At 43.2% G+C, this 22,393-nt stretch overlaps 1 pseudogene; it reads right to left on the bottom strand.

Moving 5' to 3' along the window:
- Nucleotides 1-22,393, bottom strand: part of LOC111956979 (chloride channel protein 2-like) — a 63,052-nt pseudogene that overhangs the window by 5,046 nt on the left and 35,613 nt on the right.

The following is a 22,393-nucleotide window of genomic DNA, read 5'->3' on the forward strand; positions in this document are numbered from 1 at the left end:
AGAGGTACTGTAGACAGTAGAAGGCATACTGAAGTACTGAAGATGCCCCACATACTGTAAGGCAAACTTCACAGACGTCCCTTACCAAACACACCAAACCAGCCCCACACACCTACTGTACATACACACACACACCTATCCTAACACATACCTTTCCAAACACACACCCTGACTCACACGTTTTCTGTAAGCAATATTTGTCCATCCAAATACACATCCACACATTATGTGTAATAACCTTCAGCCAAACTACCCCACTCTTGATGATAACAGTGACTTTAAGTGGCACGCAGGGCTACCTCCTCACGTGAGCGGGAGTCCGACTCACCTCCGCTACACTCACCAGGAAGCGAACCCCATGGCGTGCGCTGGTATTGGAGGAGTTGGAGGTGTAGGAGTGTGTGTGTGTGCAGGGTGGGCTGGGGGGACTGTCCATGGTGTCCAGGCTGGTCAGGTGTGTGTGTGCGCCCAGTGTGTGTGTGTGTGTGCCGTTGTCCTGGGCGTGCCTCCGGAGGTGGTCGAGCCTGCGCGTTGGACCCAGCTGGATGGACAGGAGTGACTGGAGCTGGGAGCGCTCTATAGAACCCAACAGGATCATAGAGTCTGAGGGACAGAGAGAGAGAGGGAGGGAGAGAGGGGAAGAGTGGGATAGGAAGATAGGGAAAGTGACAAAATAGGGGAGAAAAGAGTAAAGGAGAATAAGGGAGAGGAGACAGAGGAAGAGAAAAGGGGTGCAGGGAGAAAGGAGAGGAGAGAAAGAGGGAACAGTAAGGGAGAGTAATAAGCAGAGTACGGAATAGATGGAATAGGACACAAAAACAAAAAGCTGGAAGAAGTGAAAGACACGGGAGAGAAGAAGGAAAGCGGTAGAGAGGGAGAAATGTGTCATGGTGTCATGGAGGAAGGATGCATCTTGGATTCATAGCTGACTATAGATGTGCAGTTGCACACGGACCCTTACCTGTGGACTCAACCAGGGCCAGTGTTTTCAGCTGTCCAGTCATCAGGACCTCCTGTACCTCTCGGTAGGAGGAGAAGAGAGTGATGTAACGCACGTCTCTAACCATGATGTCCTCCACACGGATGTTATACTTCCTGAAGGAGGAGAGGAGAAGAGAGCAGAAGAAGGGGTAAGAATGAAAGAGGAGATAGACGAAGAGAGGACAAGAAATAATGTTAAGAAGAGAGAATCAGTCAAGAAGACAGTTGAAAACATAAGAGAATAAAGAAAAGGGAGTAACAGAAAGCAAGGGAGATAGAGACATAAACAAAGAAAAGAAAAGATGGACAGACAGACTTACTCGTGGTGCCCCATGCCCAGTTCAGGGAGATAGGGTAGTTTCTTGATCCTGATGATAGAGTCGTATAGCGAGGGCTGGAGGGACTGGGCTACGGCGTTGGCCAGGATCACCGCTATCATCACCGGCAGGATGTGGCTGATCTGACCCGTCAGCTCAAACACGATGACTGCTGTCGACACCGTGTGAGTCACTGCCCCCGACAACGCCGCTGCACCTGGGGAGGAGGGATACACAGTATGGATGATGATGAATATGACTTGGCCCAAAGTGGTGGAACGTTTTTTTTTTTTTTACAACTACAGAGAGTACAGAAAGGCTGGTAGCACAGGGTGAGTAGTGGGTGAGTCCACATTTCATTCATTACATCTCTCCACAAAAAAACACGTTTCATAAGCAATAGGTGAACAGGTTTTCAATGGTACTGTACGTTTATTTGTTAGCTTTACTGTTTTAGACAACAAAACAAATGAAAGCTCAAGCTAGCGATGTGATTGTACTAGTTACATTTACATGTTGGTCCTGGTCAGTCCCTGGATGGGAGACCAGATGCTGCTGGAAGTGGTGTTGGAGTAGGAGGCACTCTTTCCTCTGGTCTAAAAAATATCCCAATGCCCCAGGGCAGTGATTGGGGACACTGCCCTGTGTAGGGTGCGGACGTTAAACGGGTGTCCTGACTCTCTGAGGTCATTAAAGATCCCATGGCACTTATCGTAAGAGTAGCGGTGTTAACCCCGGTGTCCTGGCTAAATTCCCAATCTGGCCCTCAAACCATCACAGTCACCTAATAATCCCCAGTTTACGATTGGCTCATTCATCCYCCTCCTTTCCCCTGTAACTATTCCCCAGGTCGTTGCTGTAAATGAGAACGTGTTCTCAGTCAACACACCTGGTAAAATAACGGATAAATWAAAAAAWTWAAAMAATTCTACTAATCCATCAGTTCAATGAAGAGCAGAAAATGATTAAACTTTTTATTTCAATCCTTAACCTGCTTGTCTGCTTTATCGTAGCATAATACATTTCCACCAGTCACATTCAATAAGCTAGCACAATTGACGAAAATAGCTTCGGCATCACACCCTCCTGCATTTTTCAATCATGTTAGAGAACAGAAAGATCCAAGATGGTGCCCATAAGTAGATACAAAATAGCCGTAATGAGGCCTTGAAGATGAAAAAACGGGTTGGTTTTAGTGCAACTGGTGGAGTACCGCCGGCAGTTTCAATCACATCAGAGAGAGCCAAAATGGAGGGGCCTATGGTTAAATTCAGTAGTCTCAGGTTTGGATTCAGCCATAAGTGAACACGTTAGAGCTGTAATGGGGCCTTGAAAGCAAAAAACAGGTTCGTTTTAATGCAACTGGTGATGTACTCACCCACTACAGCATAGCCGCCAGGCACTATGGGATAGACACTGCCATCAGCATGGATGCCATCAGGGAACATGACTGCCATGGTCTCTCCTACCAAACGTCCAAATGCCGCACCTGCACATCCCATACATAAAGTGTTAGTGTACATACAGGTGTTTTTAGTGTGTATGGCTAAATACACAAATTCGCACACACAGCAAGTGACTTACCAATGAGGAAAACTGGCATGAAGGCCCCACATGGCACAGGCATGGTGGTAGCTACTGCAGACATCCAGAACTGAGGAGAGATGAAGATAGAGACGTGTGTGAGAGAAGGGTAATAGAGGGAACTGAAAACAGACACACTGGAGCAGAACATTTGACATCAACACAATCACAGGTTCACACCGAGACAGGCCATCATTGTAAATAAGAATGTGTTCTTAATTGCCTCACCTGGATAAATAAAGGTTAAATAAAAATGATTAAAAATAAACAATATCAGCCTCACCTATCCCAAACCCACACAGAAACCCACTCTCTCGATCTCAAATAAATGAACACGTACCTTCATGACGATGAAGAGGATGAGAGTGATGAAGACGTTAACCTGGGGGTGTTTCCAGGCGTGGGAGTGGCTGATGTAGTCGAACTCCTCGGCAACGCCCTGCCGACACCATGTTCGGTTGTCCAACAACGCCACCAGGGACTCATGCTGCGTCAGCTGAGGAGACAAGGAGAGACATAACTGTTAGGCATGGGATATACTGTATCAATCGTAATAGTCTAAAATGGTTCCCTTTCCTCATCTCCTTCCATTATCTGATCTAACAGAATAGGATAGGTGGAGACAACACAGAACTGATCCTTCATATCAGAGACTATGAAGGGGACAAGGAAGGAGGCTGTTTCAGACAAATGAAATGCATCCCTGGTCTAATATTTTGAAAAATGTATCATACACATTGTGGTTGACAGATACACAGACACAGATATTTAAAAAAAAGTGTAACTTCTGACCTGTCCAGCCATGAACTGTCCAAACCCAGGGGGGAAGGTGAGGGTGGAAATGATCAAGGTGACCATAGCAGGATACACCAGACGTCTGACATGGAGAGAGGAGCTGTGGGTTCATTAGTGTGAGTGAGTGTGTCCCGCTTTTGATAAATTAATAATACCTCTGCAATATTATTCTTATGTGAACTCAAGTTTGCATTTTCAAGTTGACAGTTCTTGTTCAAAGCCCTATATTTTATATATATATATATTACCAGTCAAAAGTTTGGACACATGTCTATCTGACATGAAGAAATGCATGTCGGTGTCGTAGCATGCTCTCTATCTTTCTGGGGTTAGGCCATTATTGTTTTCGAAAAGTACCTAAAGAAAAAAAAATGTGATATAAAGTTGCATATGCTACACATCGAAACACAAGGAATAGTGTTTTCGTAATTTGTTATAGGCTGTTTTTAAGGACACTTAAATGTGGCCAACAGCCCTSGTTTATTGATGGGGCTGGCTGCRCCATTCAGGTTGGATCTKAATGCATATGGRTGTCCAAGTAGTTTCTCAAATGTCCRGTAAATTAAAATGTTGCCTGTCATGTTGTCCAGCGCTGAAATTGCATATTGTTTTTGTGAAGATTTTTGAATATTCACATRAAATCTGTCGCCAATTGGATGGAAACCTAGCTATATACACCCTAAMGACTATGGCAAGTGCACTGGTCCAGTGTCACTATGATTTTGCCTGCACATCATGGTTCACTAGCAGCTCCTAACATCTAAAAAATGATCTACCAGCCAAACAAGCTTTTAAGAATTGTATTTTAAACTCCCCCCTCATACTCATCTGGAGGTTGAGCATGTTGTAGTCTCCATCTTTGGAATGTGTCTGTATCTATGTCATTSTATATGTATTTATGTAAAACATAGGGGCCACAATAGAAATACGTCCCCGACTTTATTRTGCAATCCCTGTCACTTGAAAAAATCTTTGTGTACAAATAAAATCAATCAATCCAAGCTGTGCAGGCGCCAATTGATGAATGGAAAGAGACATCTGTTACAAAACATCAAAAAGTTTAATGACATTCGGAGATTGTCAAGCCAAGCCTTCTATACTGGGTAAGCCTACAAAGTAGGGAGGGATGTGATTTCTGTTTGTGGAGATTGAAATAGTCTATTTATTGTGTTGTTGAAAACGCAAGCTATGATATTGAAGTGCCGAAGTCGGTATGCTTTGTTTATTGGTTGTGTGGTGCATTGGCACAGAAACTTGTTGGTGGAGAATTTKTTGCATATATTTGATATAATTATAAATATGGCATCCAAATGTAAAAAAATCGGATTTCCCCCTAGCTGATCATTGTCTGCAGCCGGCTGGTCGTAGTGTAATGAAACATGCAGGGAGAGTGAGCTCGTAACCCTGCGACTGTGCCATAAAAAAATCCATATTTATAAACACAGGGCCGCTACAGTTATTGTTATTTGTGGTCGTAAACATTATTTTGAGTTCATTCTATGAGGGGGGAGAGTGTTACATTTATTTATATGTGGACATATTTTACTTTGGGAAGGGGGTGCATCCTTTTGTTATGACGTCTTGAGTTGGACCAGCCCCTCCCCCCAGTGAATGTCGATCTGTTCCTTACCAAGCCAAGCAGAGCTGTTTGTTTTATCGACAAAACAAATGATCCTGTGCTTTTCCATTTAGCGCATACATATTGGCTACATTGTAACCTCAACGTGGCCACGCTGGGCTCGCATTTGGGGCTCACCCAGGACTGTTACTTTTGTAACTGAATGAAMATATTTTAACAATGTCATTTAACCGATTGATGTTGGGAAATGGATGGCAACGTGCAGAATGGTGTTAAATGCCTGTACACAGCTTGGGGAGGATTTTTTTTCTCACAGATTTAATCATGTAATATTAGGCCTACTGATTATTTMTCAATTGCGAGGTCCCTACCGGACATGCAGTTGTCTGCAAAGGTGCAACCTTTAGTAGGCTGATGGAAGAGTCAGAGGCTGCAATACAGCGATGCCAAGACATGCCCGAGCCATGCTCATCATGGTTCTTACAGGAAATGTGAAATTACAGATTGAATTTGTTCGTGGTGCGCGCTTCTCAAATGATATGTAACAACACCATGTGACCAACACCGTCGGACATGAAACAACATACAAATGTAACCGCACAACAAAATAGATTAAAAAAAATATATTTTGCAGGTGCCTTTTCATTTTATACAGCAGTGGTGCAACTACGGTAGTGCTTTCTAACGGCACTGAACTAAAACAGTGGTGTGCGGGAGCGAAGTAAAACATTTCAGTGGTCAAAACCATTCATCTTGAGGTGACCGGGACGCAAAATGCAATCTGTTCATTATTATATCATATATAAAATGGACACGTCTACTAGCTCAAAACGTTACTAATCATTGAAAATAACAAATTACCCAAAGGATCATGATCGTTTTCTGGTTAAAAAAAGTGGGTGTTGCTCAGGTGCTCCCATTCTGTTTTACAGTGTTTATCTTCTCTACAATACACTGCTGTTCATGTACGAAAGAACTCAGGGCTTTAGCCTTTTGGGGGCCCAAAGTGATATATGGTTGGGGGACCCACACCTCATAACCCTTGGGCCCAAAACATTACTTGAGAGAACGTTTATTTGTAGTCGTGCTGCACTTTGTGTATTATATAATTCCACCTCTCAAAAGTGTTTTCTTTCAAACTCTCTCTCAATTTTTTAAAAATATATATATTTTTTGTCTGGGCCTCCAACGCACAGTGTGTGGTCCACGTAAATGGCGAGCCGGCGCTGTGTGTGTGTGTGTGTGTGTGTGTGTGTGTGTGTGTGTGTGTGTGTGTGTGTTTGGTGTGTGTAAGTGTATGAAGTTGTGTGTGTGTGTGTGTGTGTGTGCGTGCGTGTGTGTTAGACTCACTTCCTGAGCAGGAACTTGTTGATGGTCTTCTGTTTCCTCATACACTCTACTATCAGTCTGTTCAGGTAGACAAACAGGGCCCCACCAAAACCACACGCAATCCTGAGGAGGAGAGGGGACAGTGTCACACACCATTCTAGTTCAATAGCCATTGAAGCCAATAGCTAATAGCCATTGAAGCCAATAGCCATTGAAGCCAACAGTCATTGAAGCCAATAGCCAATAGCCATTGAAGCCAATAGCCAATAGCCATTGAAGTGATCAGAATAAGGAGGAGTCAGACCTGGGCGTGTTGGACACAAAAGACAAACAAGAAACCCGTACCCCAGGATGGCGAAGGCTGGCAGCTCCTGGAGGTCAAAGGGGAAGTCCAGGCGGAAACGTGTCTTAAAGAGGGCTGTGATGGTCTCTGAGAGAAAGACAGACATAGAGAGACAGAGAGAAAGAGAGAAGAGAGAGAAAGAGAAACAGGGAGGAATAACATGAGTCACCTCCGACTAACTATTGACTCAGTGACGTAGACCCAAAGCCCTTCCCCTTACACACACTCACACACACCTCCTCACCTTCGTCCTGGTTCCACACAGCCAGTACTCTGAAGATGAAGGCACTGAAGGTGGCAGCGAAGAAGCCCCTCCAGTAGTTCCTCACCGCAAAGAACGTAGACGTTACCTCAATGCTGAAGAGCACACCTGCAACACACACACACACACGCACACGCACACGCACCCACACAATCACTTTTGCAGTAACACCATTCTTTCACTTATTGTATTTCTCACCCAAAGTATATTGTAATTACCTCCAATGGGGGCAGCGAAGCAGCAGCCTACCCCCACTGCACATGCTGCTGATAGCATCTCAGTGTTCCTCAGCTCATTCTGTAGGAATAGGAACACACACACACGTATGTGCAAGCACATATAGTACATACACACACACACACACATGTAAACACACATACAAACATACACATTTCTGGTAAAGAGGGAAGGCCTAGGGCATTGGAATACAATGGAGTCACAGCGAGGAATGCCAGAATGAACCGAATAACATGAAGTAAATGGAGATGTCATGTGTCATTCACATAGAATATAATAGGAACCCTTGATTAGAAATGGAATGATGCTCACATGACGCTCCAACATGTGTACATGAAACGTGGAAACTCTGAGACGTGCACATACTCAGACACACGTGCACTCGTACCTTGTTTCCCTCAAAGGGCTCTTCCTTAAGCAGTAAGTGGGAAAAGACAGAAATCTGAGTGAGTACCTAAGAGTTAAAATGAAGAAAAGCAGAGACCAAAATCTTCTGGGATATTCTCTTTAATGCATCATTGCTGTGTTTTTTTTTGGACAGAAAGTAAATGTAATCTCTTATAGTGACTGGGTTSAAATGGATTGAGCGCTGACACTGATCAATATGGAAGCTCTATAAAGTAGACAGTCTTATTTAACTCCTGCTGACTTTACACTTTCTTCCTTCATCTCCCTTTCCCCCCCCTCTCCTCGTTCTCCACCTCCTCCTTTTCCTCCTCCAAGTCTTGGGTGGTGTATGGCAGGGAAAGTAATCTCTTGGCAGACTGAGAACCATAGACAGGAGCCAGACTGGAGCCCAGGGTTGGACTCAGGTGAGTGGAGGTGAGAGTGGGTCCTGGAGGGGTGGCACGCTGGTCAGACAGGTACCACACAGATACTAAGGGTTAAAGGGTTAAAGGTTAGGGTGTGTGTGTATGTGTGTGTGTGTATGTGGGGGGGGGGGGTTCTCTCACCTTGTAGATTCCACCAAACAAGGCAGCCAAGAACTTGCTCAGGAGGGCTGCACAGAGACTGGCCACATGAACGAACGGGCCCTGAGAGAGTGATCGGAGGAGAGAGAGAGAGAGAGATGAGGGGTTACAGGATGAGGAAGGGGGAAAGGGAGAAAAAAAGGCAGAACTAAACCAATTTCAGATCAGGGCCCGTATTCATAAAGCCTCTCAGAGTAGGACTTCTGAAATAGGATCAGGTCGCCCCCTGTCCATAACCTTATTCATTATGATCTAAAGGCAAAACTGATCCTAGATCAGCACTTCTACTCTGAGATGCTTGATAAACACGAACCCAGGAATTTCAAACATATCCCTTTCATTCCGTAACAGTCCACTAGGGGTTTCCCACCTCCTTTCCCAGGGGCATGCCACTGCCCAGAGCACAGGTCAGCCCGATAACTTTGGCCACAAAGGTTTTAAAGGTGAGATATTCCTTCAGCACTACGCCTCTCAGAATGGTCTTCATCTCTGGGATACCCGAACCTGAGAAAGAAGAGGAGAGAAAGGAGGAAGAGCAGAGGTGGGAGAGGAGAGGGCCGGAGGAGGGAGAGAGAAGGAAGGGGAGAAAAAGGTATATTCATGCATCAACTTCAAGATTATGTATGTATTCAAGGCTGTCAGTACTAGCGGTTTCAAGGATATAGTCAAGGATGTCCTGAAGTTGTATAACCTTTGCCAACTACTTTTGTGAACTGAGTCCACTCCATACATCTGTGACCTTTAAACAATCATGTACAGTGTTTCATTCTGTATGTAAATGAGGTATTTACATATATGAGTGTGCATGATTAGCAATGAATTTAGGTGTGAGGTGAAATTCAATGAGAGTATATGTGTGTGTGTCTGCGCGCCCATTCATGTACTTGCGTGTGTGTGTATGTGTGTGTGTCACACTTGAGCATGGGTGTGTCTCTTACCCACAGCCTGCGGGGACAGTATCTGTGTGAACCCTGCTGAGAAAGTGATGAGCACCACTGGGTAGGTGACCCATGCCAGGTACTGCAGGAGCATGTTACTGTCCAGTTCCCCGTACATCCACTTCTGAGCTGCACAGACACACAGAGATACATAAAACCAATTAARTAAACTTTTTTTACACTTGGGGGGCTCGGAATATCTCTCTCTCTCTCCCGCAATACCTACCCCTCCCCTCTCTCTCTCTCTCTCTCGCTCTCCCTCTCACTCACCTTGCTGACAGAAGGCGATAGCATAGTCCATCACCCARCTGACCAGGGCCATTACCAGACCCAGTAGGATGAGAAAGATCCAGTCCTCGCCCACACGAGAGATCAGGAACTTCTGACATCGAGACGTACACACTGGAGAGAGGGAGAGAGGAGAGAGGGAGGAAAGGGAGAGATGGGTGGGAGAGAAAGGAGAGAGGGAAAACCATAGGAAAATAAAGCATAAGATAAGCGAGAAATAGTCACAGTAACAGGCAGAGAGAGAGAGCACAAAAAATATAAGAAAAGAGAAATGTGGACAGAAGGAACACTGTGTAAAAAGCCAGTGGGAAGGATGGACAGATGCATTCCAACATGTTGAGCTGAATGAATGAGGAAGGGAATGAATGGACTTGGTGATGGGTGGAAAGAGAGAGACTTGATTTGCCCTCACGAAAAAGGGATTAAACCCTACAAAAATGTAGATGAATCAAAATCCACATAATTATTCACATTTCCTGTGGCTGCTGGATTATTTTCCTGCTGTGAGGAGGGTCAAATTAAAGGAAAGATTCAGCCATTTTGAATGTTATATCGTATTTTGGCATCTCTGAGCAATGTTCTATCGATTCCTGGGGTCATTTAATGTTTTCATGTGTATCTGAACTCTTCCCGTTCACACAGGCAGAAATACAGCCGGTATGACATAGCATTGCAGCCTGGTATCATAGACTGGATTTAACATAGTAAACGTAAATCCGAAACACTCAAATTAGTACGATATGTTACATTTGGTATGGTTACATAAGACAGATGGTTACTTAAGTCAAAAACTTGAGTGGGTGGCTAGTTGGCGTATAACGTGAACGTTTAGCAACCCAAAGGTTGACCATTCAAATTTCGTCAGTGACAAATTTAGCATTTTAGCACCTTTTCAACTACTTACTACTTTTTCGCTACTTTGCAACTACTTAGCATGTAACCTTTCCCCTAAGCCTAACCCTTTCCAGCACCTGCAGATCGACGTCTGAAGTTCGTAACAGCACTAAGCTAAACACCACGGACTGAATCAGAAAAATATGAGAAATGTGGTGAACCTCTGTTAAATGACAAATTTCTCAAGGTCGGGATTATCGCAAAAATATAATCAATGGCTCATTCGAGCGAGAAGATAACATCCCGCGTTATGACATCGGCCAGTACTGAAATCTGACGTGCGATAGACATTTTCACAAACTAAAAGTCATCTTTCTATTAATTATTATCTCAATGCTCAATCTGGGCTCAAAGCATTCGTGTTCATATTAGTCTGTACGTAAATCTGAGATACTCCATGTTACGTTTTGTATGGTATGTATTAATTTGTTAGCTAACATGCTAAGTAGTTGAAAAGTTGGTAGTTAGCTAAAATGCTAAAGTTGTCAGTGATAAGATTCAAACTCGCAACTTTTGGGTTGCTAGACATTCGCGTTATAATACGACCAACCACCCTACTTTTTTGTTGTTGCCTTAAATAACCATCTGTCTTGTGTAACCATACCAAACGTAACATATCATACCAATTTGAGTTTCTCGGATTTACATTTACTATGTTGTTGTTTTGTCTCACTGCTTTGCTTTATCTTGGCCAGGTCGCAGTTGTCAATGAGAACTTGTTCTCAACTGGCCTACCTGGTTAAATAAATGTGAAATAAAAAAATWAAAATAAACATTACGTCTAGTCTATAAGACCAGATTTGCAGGTTGAATATGGTGAGATTGTAAACTCCTAAATTGATAGTGCAGTTTGTTAAGGAGATTTTTACAGCTAACTACTATAGCTACTTCACATGCTGATATTGACTTTGGTATTATTGTGTGCTAGCTTTGCTAGCTATTGCATTGTGGGTTTTGCAGTCGACTTATTAAGACTCCAGCCACCCAAGCCATAGAATGTTCTCTCTGCTTCCGCATGGCAAACGGTACCGTACCAACAAGTCTGACACCAACAGGCTCCTGAACAGCTTCTATCCCCAAGCCATGACACTGCTACAGAGCTAACAAAATGGCTACACAGACTATGTGCATTGACCCTTCTGTTTTATTTGTATTTTTGCTCTGACTCTATGCACACTCTACATTCTCACTCACACTGAAACACCAACACACACGCACTCAGATTAACACACAATTTGTTCACATTAACATAACACCCACACACATCCGTGGCTGACTCTAACACACACACACACACACACACCACACACACACACACACACACACACACACACACACACACACACACACACACACACACACACACACACACACACACACACACACACAACACACACACACACACCACACACACACAACGACACACACTTCTCTGTTTATCATATATTCTGATGTCTAGTCACATTACCCCTATACAGTCAGGTCCATAAGTACTTGAACAGTGACACAATTTGCATCAGTTTGCCTCTGTACGCCACCACAATGGATTTGAAACAGAACAATCAAGATGTGCTTTAAGTGTAGACCATCTTTAATTGAAGGATTTTATCAAAATTATTGTGTGAACCGTGTAGGAATTACAACCATTTTTAACATAGCCCCCCAGTTTTAATGGCTCAAAAGTAATTGGACGTACCAACGTAATCATAAATTAAATGGTGAGTTTTAATACTTGGTTGCAAATCCTTTGCACTCAATGACTGCCTGAAGTCTTGAACCCATAGATATCACCAGATGCTTGGTTTCTTCCCTGGTGATGCTCTGCCAGGCCTTTACTGCAGCTGTCTTTAGTTCCTGCTTGTTCTTGGGGCGTTTTGCCTTCAGTTTTGCCTTCAGCAAGTGAAATGCATGCTCAATTGGATTCAGGTCAGGTGATTTACTTGGCCATTGCAGAACATTCAACTTCTTTGCCTTAAAAAAGTATTGGGTTGTTTTCTCAGTACGCGTCGGGTCAATGACCATCTGCACTGTGAAGCGCCTTCCAATGAGTTTTGATGCATTTGGCTGAATCTGAGCAGATAATATAGCCCTAAACACTTCAGAATTMWCTGTACATGCTTTTTTAGATGTTCTTTTGGCAAACCCTAATCTGGTCTTCCTGTTTTTGAGTCTTACTAATGGTTTATATCTTATGGTTAACCCTCTGTATTTACTCTGGTGAAGTCTTCTCTTGATTGGTGACTTTGACACAGATACGCCTACCTCCCGGAGGGTGTCCTTGATCTGGCCAACTGTTGTGAAGGGGTTTTTCTTCACCAGGGAAATAATTCTTCTGTCATCCACCACAGTTGTTTTYCGTGGTCTTCTGGGCCTTTTGGTGTTCCTGAGCTCACCAGTGGGTTCTTTCTTTTTAAGAATGTACCAAATAGTTGACTTGGCCACACATAATGTTTTAGCTGTCTCTCTGATGGGTTTGTTTGAAATTTGTCAGCCTAATGATGGCTTGCTTCACTGGCAGTGACAGCTCTTCGGACTTCATATTGAGGGATAACAGCAACAGATTCCAAATGCAAATGCTGCACTTGAAATCAACTCTAGACCTTTTATCTGCTTACTTGTAAATGAACTGATGAGGGAATAACACACACCCGGCCATGGAACAGCTGAGCAGCCAATTGTCCAATTACTTTTGGTCCCTTAWAAAGGAGGCATCACATAGAAAAAGTGCTGTAATTTCTATACCGTTCACCGAATTTGGATGTAAATACCCTCAAAACTAAAGCTGAAAGTCTGCACTTTCAGCTCATATTCATTGTTTAATTTCAACTCTAATATGCTGTGGTAGACAGCTAAAATAATAATAACTTGGTCAATGTCCAAATATTTATGGACCTGACTGTACAAACTGCATCTAACCCTACCACTCCAGTATCCCTGCACATAGTAAATATGGTATTGTCAATATGGTATTGGCACTGACCCTGKRACTGACCCTGTATGTAGCTTACTTACTTTCGCCTGTTCTTCTAATTAACATTTCTTGTATGTTTTTGATCTACTTTACTTGTTTTAATAACAAAAAATATWGTACTACTGATATTGATTATTACTGCATTGTTGGGAAAGAGCAAGAAAGGCATTTCACTGTACCTGTGTATGTGATAATAAAAACTTGACTTGAAAAACAAAACATGTTGTTCTCACATAGTGTTATTTAACACTGTAAAATATAGGAATTAGTGGTTTTGGGTGTATTTTTCCTTTAAAGGCATGCTCCGGAACTTTGGCGATTATTAAGTATTTTTTAAACATCCCTCTTTGGGCTGGATGTATCAATGTGTAATTCATACATGAATAATGTATTAGTAGAATTACCGTCTTACCTCRATTAGCCATGAAATCCCTGGTTTGAAAGCTGTGCTGCGCCATTTCCCCTACATCTTCCTCCACGTGGGCCAGCCCCCTAGCAATTCGAGTTCTAGCCAATGATAACTCAGTAATACCAAAGTCAATATCAGCATGTGAAATAGCWTCAGTTGTTAACTGTAAAATCGCCTTAAACTGCACTAATCAAACTGCACTATACAAACTGCATTACACAAACTGCACTATAGTATATGTTTTTTTAAGGTAAAGTAATATGTATTATGTGGATGTATTTCAAGTCCTACCTTCAAMCTCTGTGCCTCTTTGCTTGACATCATGGGAAAATCAAAAGAAATCAGCCAAGACCTCAGAAAAAAAATTGTAGACCTCCACAAGTCTGGTTCATCCTTGGGAGCAATTTCCAAAATGCCTGAAGGTACCACGTTCAACTGTACAAACAATATTACGCAAGTATAAACACCATGGGACCACGCAGCTGTCATACCGCTCAGGAAGGAGACACGTTTTGTCTCCTAGAGATGAACGTACTTTGGTGCGAAAAGTACAAATCAATCCCAGAACAACAGCAAAKGACCTTGTGAAGATGCTGGAGGAAACACGTTCAAAAGTATCTATATCCACAGTAAAATGAGTTCTATATCGACATAACCTGAAAGGCCGCTCAGCAAGGAAGAAGCCACTGCTCCAAAACCGCCATTTAAAAAAGCCGGACTACGGTTTGCAACTGCACATGGGGACAAAGATCGTACTTTTTGGAGAAATGTCCTCTGGTCTGATGAAACAAAAATAGAACTGTTTGACCATAATGACCATCGTTATGTTTGGAGGAAAAGAGGGGAGGCTTGCAAGCCGAAAAACACCATCCCAACCGTGAAGCATGGGGGTGGCAGCATTATGTTGTGGGGGTGCTTTGCTGCAGGAGGGACTGGTGCACTTCACAAAATAGATGGCATCATGAGGGAGAAAAATTATGTGGGTATATTGAAGCAACATCTCAAGACATCAGCCAGGAAGTCAATGACCCCAAGCATACTTCCAAAGCCTATAGACAATTTGTGGGCAGAACTGAAAAAGCGTGCGCGAGCAAAGAGGCCTACAAACCTGACTCAGCTACACCAGCTCGGTCAGGAGGAATGGGCCAAAATTCACCCAACTTATTGTGGAAGGCTGCCCGAAATGTTTGACCCAAGTGAAACAATTTAAAGGCAAATAATATTAATTGAGTGTATGTAAACTTCTGACCCACTGGGAATGTGATGAAATAAATCACTCTCTCTACTATTATTTTAAAATAAAGTGGTGATCCTAACTGAGCTAAGACAGGGAATTTTTACTAGGATTAAATGTCAGGAATTGTGAAAAACTGAGTTTAAATGTATTTGGCTAAGGTGTATGTAAACGTCCGACTTCAACTGTATATGTCTGTCTTTGTCTTACTCCACAGACATATCTGCCCATAGCCTCTCAAAGGCCATGTCCCAAATGGCACCCTGTTCCCTATATAGTGCACTACTTTTGACCAAAGCCCTATGGGCCCCAAAAGTAGTGCACTCGGGAATAGGGTCCCATTTGGGACAGAACCTTTGAAAGGCTATGGGCAGATATGCAACATATATATAGATAAAGTTAGGTCAGTGAAAAGAGGCTCCATTAGACTAAATTTATTCTCCTTTTTCTATGAACTGGCAAAGTCTGGAATTCTACTGGTTCAGTATCTAGAGCGTTCGTAGACTGTGTCCCTCAAGACACTCAACGTGCTCTACTGACACAGTTGCTGTATATCTTCTGTATTTAGCCAATGTCTCTTCACTGCCACAAGGATATAAATATGACTTTATCCTTAAATAAACGTATACTACTGATTTGAAATTCAAACATGTTTTATCTTTGTGAGAGATGGCGAGAGAAATATTGATGTAGGGGGGGAGAGATGGACAAGTGAGAGAGAAAGATGGAGGAAGAGGGGGGAAAGGAAAGAGATAAGAGGGAGAGGAATGATCAATCAAGAGAGAGACAGAACCACAGTTGACAGTAGGCGGAGAGAGATTTATTCTTGTTTATTTCACTTTTGTTTATTATTTATTTCACTTGCTTTGGCAAGGAAAACATATGTTTCCCATGCCAATAAAGCCCTTTGAATTGAATTGAATTGAGCGAGAGAGCGAGAGAGCGAGAGAGAGAGAGAGAGAGAGAGAACAGCTGACAGACAGAGAGTGATGGGGCAGGTCACAGGGGGACATTGAGGTCCCCAAGGGAACAGTGGGGAAGCAGGGGCACAACTGTGTTCATGGCAACATGATAGGCCCAGTTGACAACCGCCAGCCAGGGCACCTGCGGACTGGCACCTCACCTGCCCATGCTAACGGGCGTGCAGACACACTCAGGCGAGCATGCACACACACGTATGCACACAAACACATTGAGTTGGAACACGCACACACAGACACACATACATGTAATGTTCTAGGTCCGACAGTGCAGTAACATTGATTACATTGTTTACGACGACACTAGCGTAATACGACACCTCATGGTAGAGCCATAGTACTACAGTTTATGGTTGTCAGTCAACCACTGTACATATGTGTGTCAACCATGCAACGCTTCCAGATAAACGACCATCAACTGAACTATGTCTGGACATTACTTTATTATTCATGCATATGGAATATTACAATGATGACGAGGATTAAAAACGAGATGGATTACAGCACAAACATTTGACTGAATTTTCCTTTCAGGCAAGTAAAGGATTTTCACTCGTGATTAGCAAGCTAGGCTAGCACGCTAACGCTTGCAAGCTAACAAGCTGGTAGCTAGCTAAAAGGACATTGAAATGGTGCTAGCAATCGCACCGTTTAAAACTGAAAGTGACCCTAGTTCCGTCGGGCCAYGTTGGAATAAATGGGTGCAGATATTCTAACTTTACACCATAGCCATAAAATTTACCGGCGATGCTAGGCTGAAAGCACTGTTGTTGCACTTAAAAGGAGAACGAGCACATGACATTTGCGACACGTTCGCGGTAGAGGCAGATAAGTATGCAGACACAAAACTGAAAAAGAACGTTCAGTACCAATATACCAATATAAAGCCACTCAGTAGCASGGCAAGAAGTCCAATAATGGACTAAAGGAACCTAACGTTAATCCTTATAGTCCAAGRACCTTACATGAACTGTTTGGCTCTCGAAGMCAAAACAGCCAAATACTCCATATAAAAGTGAATCAATTCTCAATTGCGGTATGATTCTGGAAACATAAATCTTCCTACTTTCACATTTTAGTAGACACTCTTATCCAGAGCAATTTACAACAGTGAGTGCATACATTTTTGTACGTTTTCGTATTGGTCCCCAGTGGGAATTGAACCCCCAACCTTGGTGTTGCAAGCACCATACTCTACCAACTGAGCAACATGATGGGACCAATCACTTCAAAATAATTTCAAAAGTGCAAAATAGACTTCATGTTAACTGGCCAGGTCGCAGTTGTAAATGAGAACTTGTTCTCAACTGGCCTACCTGGTTAAATAAAGGTGAAATAAAAATAAATCAAATAAAAACTGGTTTTAACACAGTTGCAGCCAACAGTATTTTTCAGTAGCAGCGCGTTTGAGGCAGCCATCTTCCGTTTACACACAGGTGTTAGGAGACACAGATAGCTAATTAACACAGGTAGTCGATTCTGATTTTTGTAAACACGCGCTGTAACATGGCGATATTGTCGTGTAGGAACACTAACCCTATAAAGGTGTGTATCAATTTACCCTTTTGTTTTTAAGAAAATAATTTCTCGTTGGTATGAAAGATCAGGTTCTTCCAAAACCGTACTGCAAGGAATGCTTGTTAATGTTCAGACTGAGCGTCGGGGCTCTTAACAAACCCTCCCCCTTACATAAGACGTCTTCGTCCAATGGCTCTTATGTGTATTGTAATGGAACGGTGAGTCATGATCAAGAAGTAGGCAAGAGCCTAGATACTTACCACACCAGACTTTGCATGTTAGCAAATAACTTTGAGTTTGCAGGCATTGACATGGAGATGATTCAGAGCTGTAACTCGTCCAGGCTGCGCTGTCGTGGTTCCTCCTGGCACCAGAGGGCGGCAGAGACCACCCAAGAGACTTTTACTGGACTCAGTTGTGTCTTATTATTTCATGATTGTGTCCCTGTTAAAAAAGAGSTGTGTTTTCTGTGGTCCTTTGCAGAAGCTTGAATTGTTCACTRGGTGCGTTTGTTTCCTGAGTGAGRTTGAGACWTAGTGTTTGTTGTTTTTCAAGTGCACTGTGATCCTGCGACTACCGTTTCTCAGTAAAGTGGTATGTTTATCCTTAACCACTGATTCCTCGTCTGGTCTCTTCTCTGCACCTGGGTCCAACCTTACCACGTCACATGCACAGAAGAGCACTGAGAGAGCTTGACATGACTGTAACCGCCCCTCTCGATCACAGGAGATCGCTGGAACTATCTGAAATCCATGCAACAGGCATAGAGCAGAGCTCAGCTGCTGTAGTCAATACAGTGCATCAGAAGCACACAACAAGTGCACAGAAAGAGTTAGATCAAACAACCAATAGAGGCAAATACACACATACTGGAGACTGTCCGGCAAGAGGAAAAGAGTGCAAAGCTTGTGGGAAACAAAATCACTTTGCAAAGCAGTGTCGATCAAAACCAAAACAGGAGCAGCACACAGACACCAGAGACAATGCTAAACATCACAGATCACGCCAGAAAGTTAACCACGTAAGTGCAACACACTGTGAAAATGCGAGGCGAGATTCATCAAGCAGTGAGTAGTGACAAGTGTTAGACAACCTCAGACACACATTCAGCTAAATGGTGTCAGAGTAGTAGTTCTGATGGGGCTGCAGTGAACATGACCAGAGGTAGTTTTCAATACACTTAAGCCACGGCCGCAGCTCAGCCCAGCCAAAATCAAGATCTTTTGATACGGCTCCACAAACTCTCTGCCCATTGCTGGTGCACTCACATGAAATGTAGAGGCAAGAGACAAGAACACTCCCAGCACATTCTATGTCATTCAAGGCGATGGCTACTCCCGGTTAAGCTACCACACAACTAAGGAGCTAAGCCTGATCAAGATAATCAACTCYGTCTTCCTCACCAGTCCAGMGCACAGCGGCAGATGAACTTGTGGACAACCATACAGAATGTTCAATGGAATTGGAGCGGTGAAAGATTCCCAGGTGAAGCTTCACACAGACACCGAAGTCCAGCCCACGTGCCAACCACACAKGCGCGTGCCCTTCCACATCCCCCCAAAAAGTTGAAGACGAGCTACTGGAGACTGATGACATTGTTGAGATGGTCCCACTRRGCACAGACATCAGTTCAACTAGTCTTCATTTACATTTGATTGAGTTGTCAACTAATGTGAATTCAATGTAAAAAATCAACAAAACATTTCACCATGTCATTGGATTTAGGTTMAAAGTTGGGTGAAAAAAAGAAGGAATTCGCTTACGTTGATGACTATTTTCTAATCCAATCAGTGTTCCACGTTTATTACATGGAAACAACGTTGATTCAATCAGWTTTTGCCCAGTGGGGAGATTAGTAGACCCCAGTAGGCCCTAATCCCTGGGTCTCCCACATCCTGACACCCTCAAAGCCCAAGGACCCAGAGTCTGGGCAGACAAGCACGAAGCCAATACAGCCATTCTACGTGAATGTCACATCACACCATGGACAACGCCATCCACAAACTCAACAGAACCACAGTGTTTTCCAAGCTGAATCTAAAAGCTGGATATCACCAACGTGAACTACACCCGACAGCAGATATTCCCCACGTTCACCACTCATCTCGGCCTGAGGAGGTATAAACCGTTGAACTTTGGTATCTCGCCAGCTGCAGTGGTGTTCCAGAATGCTGTCAGACACTCCAAGGCATTGCAGGTGTGAAAAACCTCAGCGACAACATCATTGTGTATGTAGCAAAAGCTGACCGCAAGAACAGCCTGAGAGTAGTGTTCCAAAGTTCTCTGTTTTCATCTTCTCTGCTGGCGGTATCTCAGCTGACCCGAAAAAAGTCACTGCCATTCACCATGCCTGCAATCCCCAAAATGCAAGTCAAATAATGAGTCYTCTCCGGCATGGCCAACTACTGCTCAGGTTTCATCCAGGATTATGCCACCCTCACTGTGCCACTACGGTAGCTCACAAAGAAGGATGTTCCATGGCAGTGGGGTGAGAGACAGGAAACGGCTCTGAAAAAACTAAGACAGCACAACCAGTGACACCACCATGTCATACTTTGATTCATMAAAGGAAACAGAGCTCATTGTGGACGACAGTGGAGGCTGTTGAGGGGAGGACGGCTCATAATAAATGGCTGGAACGGAGCAAATGGAATGGCATCAAACACATGGCAAACACTACAGCATACAATGACATTCTAGATGATTCTGTGCTTCCAACTTTGTGGCAACAGTTTGGGGAAGGCCCTTTCCTGTTTCAGCATGACAATTCCCCCGTGCACAAAGCGAGGTCCATACAGAAATGGTTTGTCGAGATCGGTGTGGAAAAGTTGACTGGCCTGCACAGAGCCCTGACCTCAACCCCATTGAACACCTCTGGGATGAATTGGAACACTGACTGCGAGCCAGGCCTAATCGCCCAACATCAGTGCCCGAATGCTCTTGTGGCTGAATGGAAGCAAGTCCCCGTAGCAATGTTCCAACATCTAGAGGAAAGCCTTCCCAGAAGAGTGGAGACTATCTTAGCAGCAAAGGATGGGACCAACTCCATATTAATACCCATGATTTTGGAATGAGCAGGCGTCCACATACTTTTGGCCATGCAGTGTACCTCCTTGTCTGACTAGTCTTTCGGACTAAAAACAGAACAGAAACAAAAACAGAACAGAAACAAAAACAGAACAGAAACGGACTGTTCAGAATCAAAACAGAGACAGTTGTCTTAAATGCTTTATGTTCGCATTTGTGAATTGTTCCATTATAATCATTACATGCAGAAAGTAACAGTCAAGTTGAAATGTGTTTGTTTGAATACACAGAAATGTTTTTATTGATTCTATGGAACCCAGGACTCCCTGGAAAACAGCGGCAAATTGTTACTGAKTGGACTATCCTAGCTACAAATATCATACCCCAAAAAATGCTAATCCTGTTATTGTAATGGTGAGAGGTTAGGATGATATTTGTGCGTCTAACTTTCTCACTGATCATTATTCACGATTCATTCAGGACTATCCGTAATCATGGTAGTGTTTAGAAACATTTTCTATTCTTATTTACAATAAAAGTGACTCCAAAATTACACAAAACATTATTTACCATTATAAACTGGGTGGTTCAAGCCCTGAATGCTGATTGGCTGACAGCCATGGTATATCAGACCTTATACCACGGGTATGACAAAACATTTATTTTTACTGCTCTAATTACGTTGGTAACCAGTTTATAAKAGCARTAAGGCACCTCAGGGGTTTGTGGTATATGGCCAATAAACCATGGCTAAGGGCTGTGTCCAGGCACTCCGCCATGCGTCGTGCATAAGAATAGAATGAACCTGAAKGCTGATTGGTTAAAACCGCACTCCAGCTGGTGTCTATTCCACAAGTTACCACCGGCTAAATCTATGACATGCCTATTTACTCCGTTCCATCTGACTGTGCAACCCACTGTCCCATCAACCCAGCCARGCAATTTATAAACTTGATCTCCACTATAAAAAGCATCTAGACATTATCTCACATTTCTTTAAGACTAACATTTAGTTTTCAACAGCAGAGATTTGTATAAACCTCTCCGACATTTGCAACATTGTTTCAATATTCAAATTGTCCCATAGTAATGAATGGGTCGGGACGAGACCGACAGGCAGGCAACGTTTCTCAGTCAGTCGGRATCATGGATCAGCTGGCATCATTTTAATGAAATGTCAATTGAAAAAGGTAAAACAAAATGAAGTGCAGTTAGTTTGCAATCTTTCCAGCTTCAGTTTGAAGTGACTGTGTTATCTGTGTTGTTGGCTAGCTCCTCTGTTTCCTAATGAGAGAGCACATTTTCTATGCCAGGTGAAATCACACCTCATTAGCTCATTGTTATGGATGTATCCAAATAAATGTCACTAGAAAACAGCTTAAACAAATGCAGCTACTTTGCTGTTATTCTGGCTGCACTTTTTGATGTGACTGTAATGTGACTCCCTCCACCTACCCAAGGATGTTGGAGTACAAAATCGGTTAATCACCTAACTGAGGATCTAAATTTAACCTTGCGTAATACTCTAGATGCAGACGCACCCCTAACAACAAAGATTTGTCACGAGAAATTAGCTCCCTGATATACAGAAAATACCCGAGCCCTGAAGCTAGCTTCCAGAAAATTGGAACGAAAATGGCATGCCACCAAAATGGAAGTATTCTGACTAGCTTGGAAAGACAGTACCGTGCAATACCGAAGAGCCCTCACTGCTGCTTGATCATCCTATTTTTCCA

This window comes from Salvelinus sp. IW2-2015, linkage group LG32 (genome assembly GCF_002910315.2).
Source record: "Salvelinus sp. IW2-2015 linkage group LG32, ASM291031v2, whole genome shotgun sequence".
NCBI lineage: Eukaryota > Metazoa > Chordata > Actinopteri > Salmoniformes > Salmonidae > Salvelinus > Salvelinus sp. IW2-2015.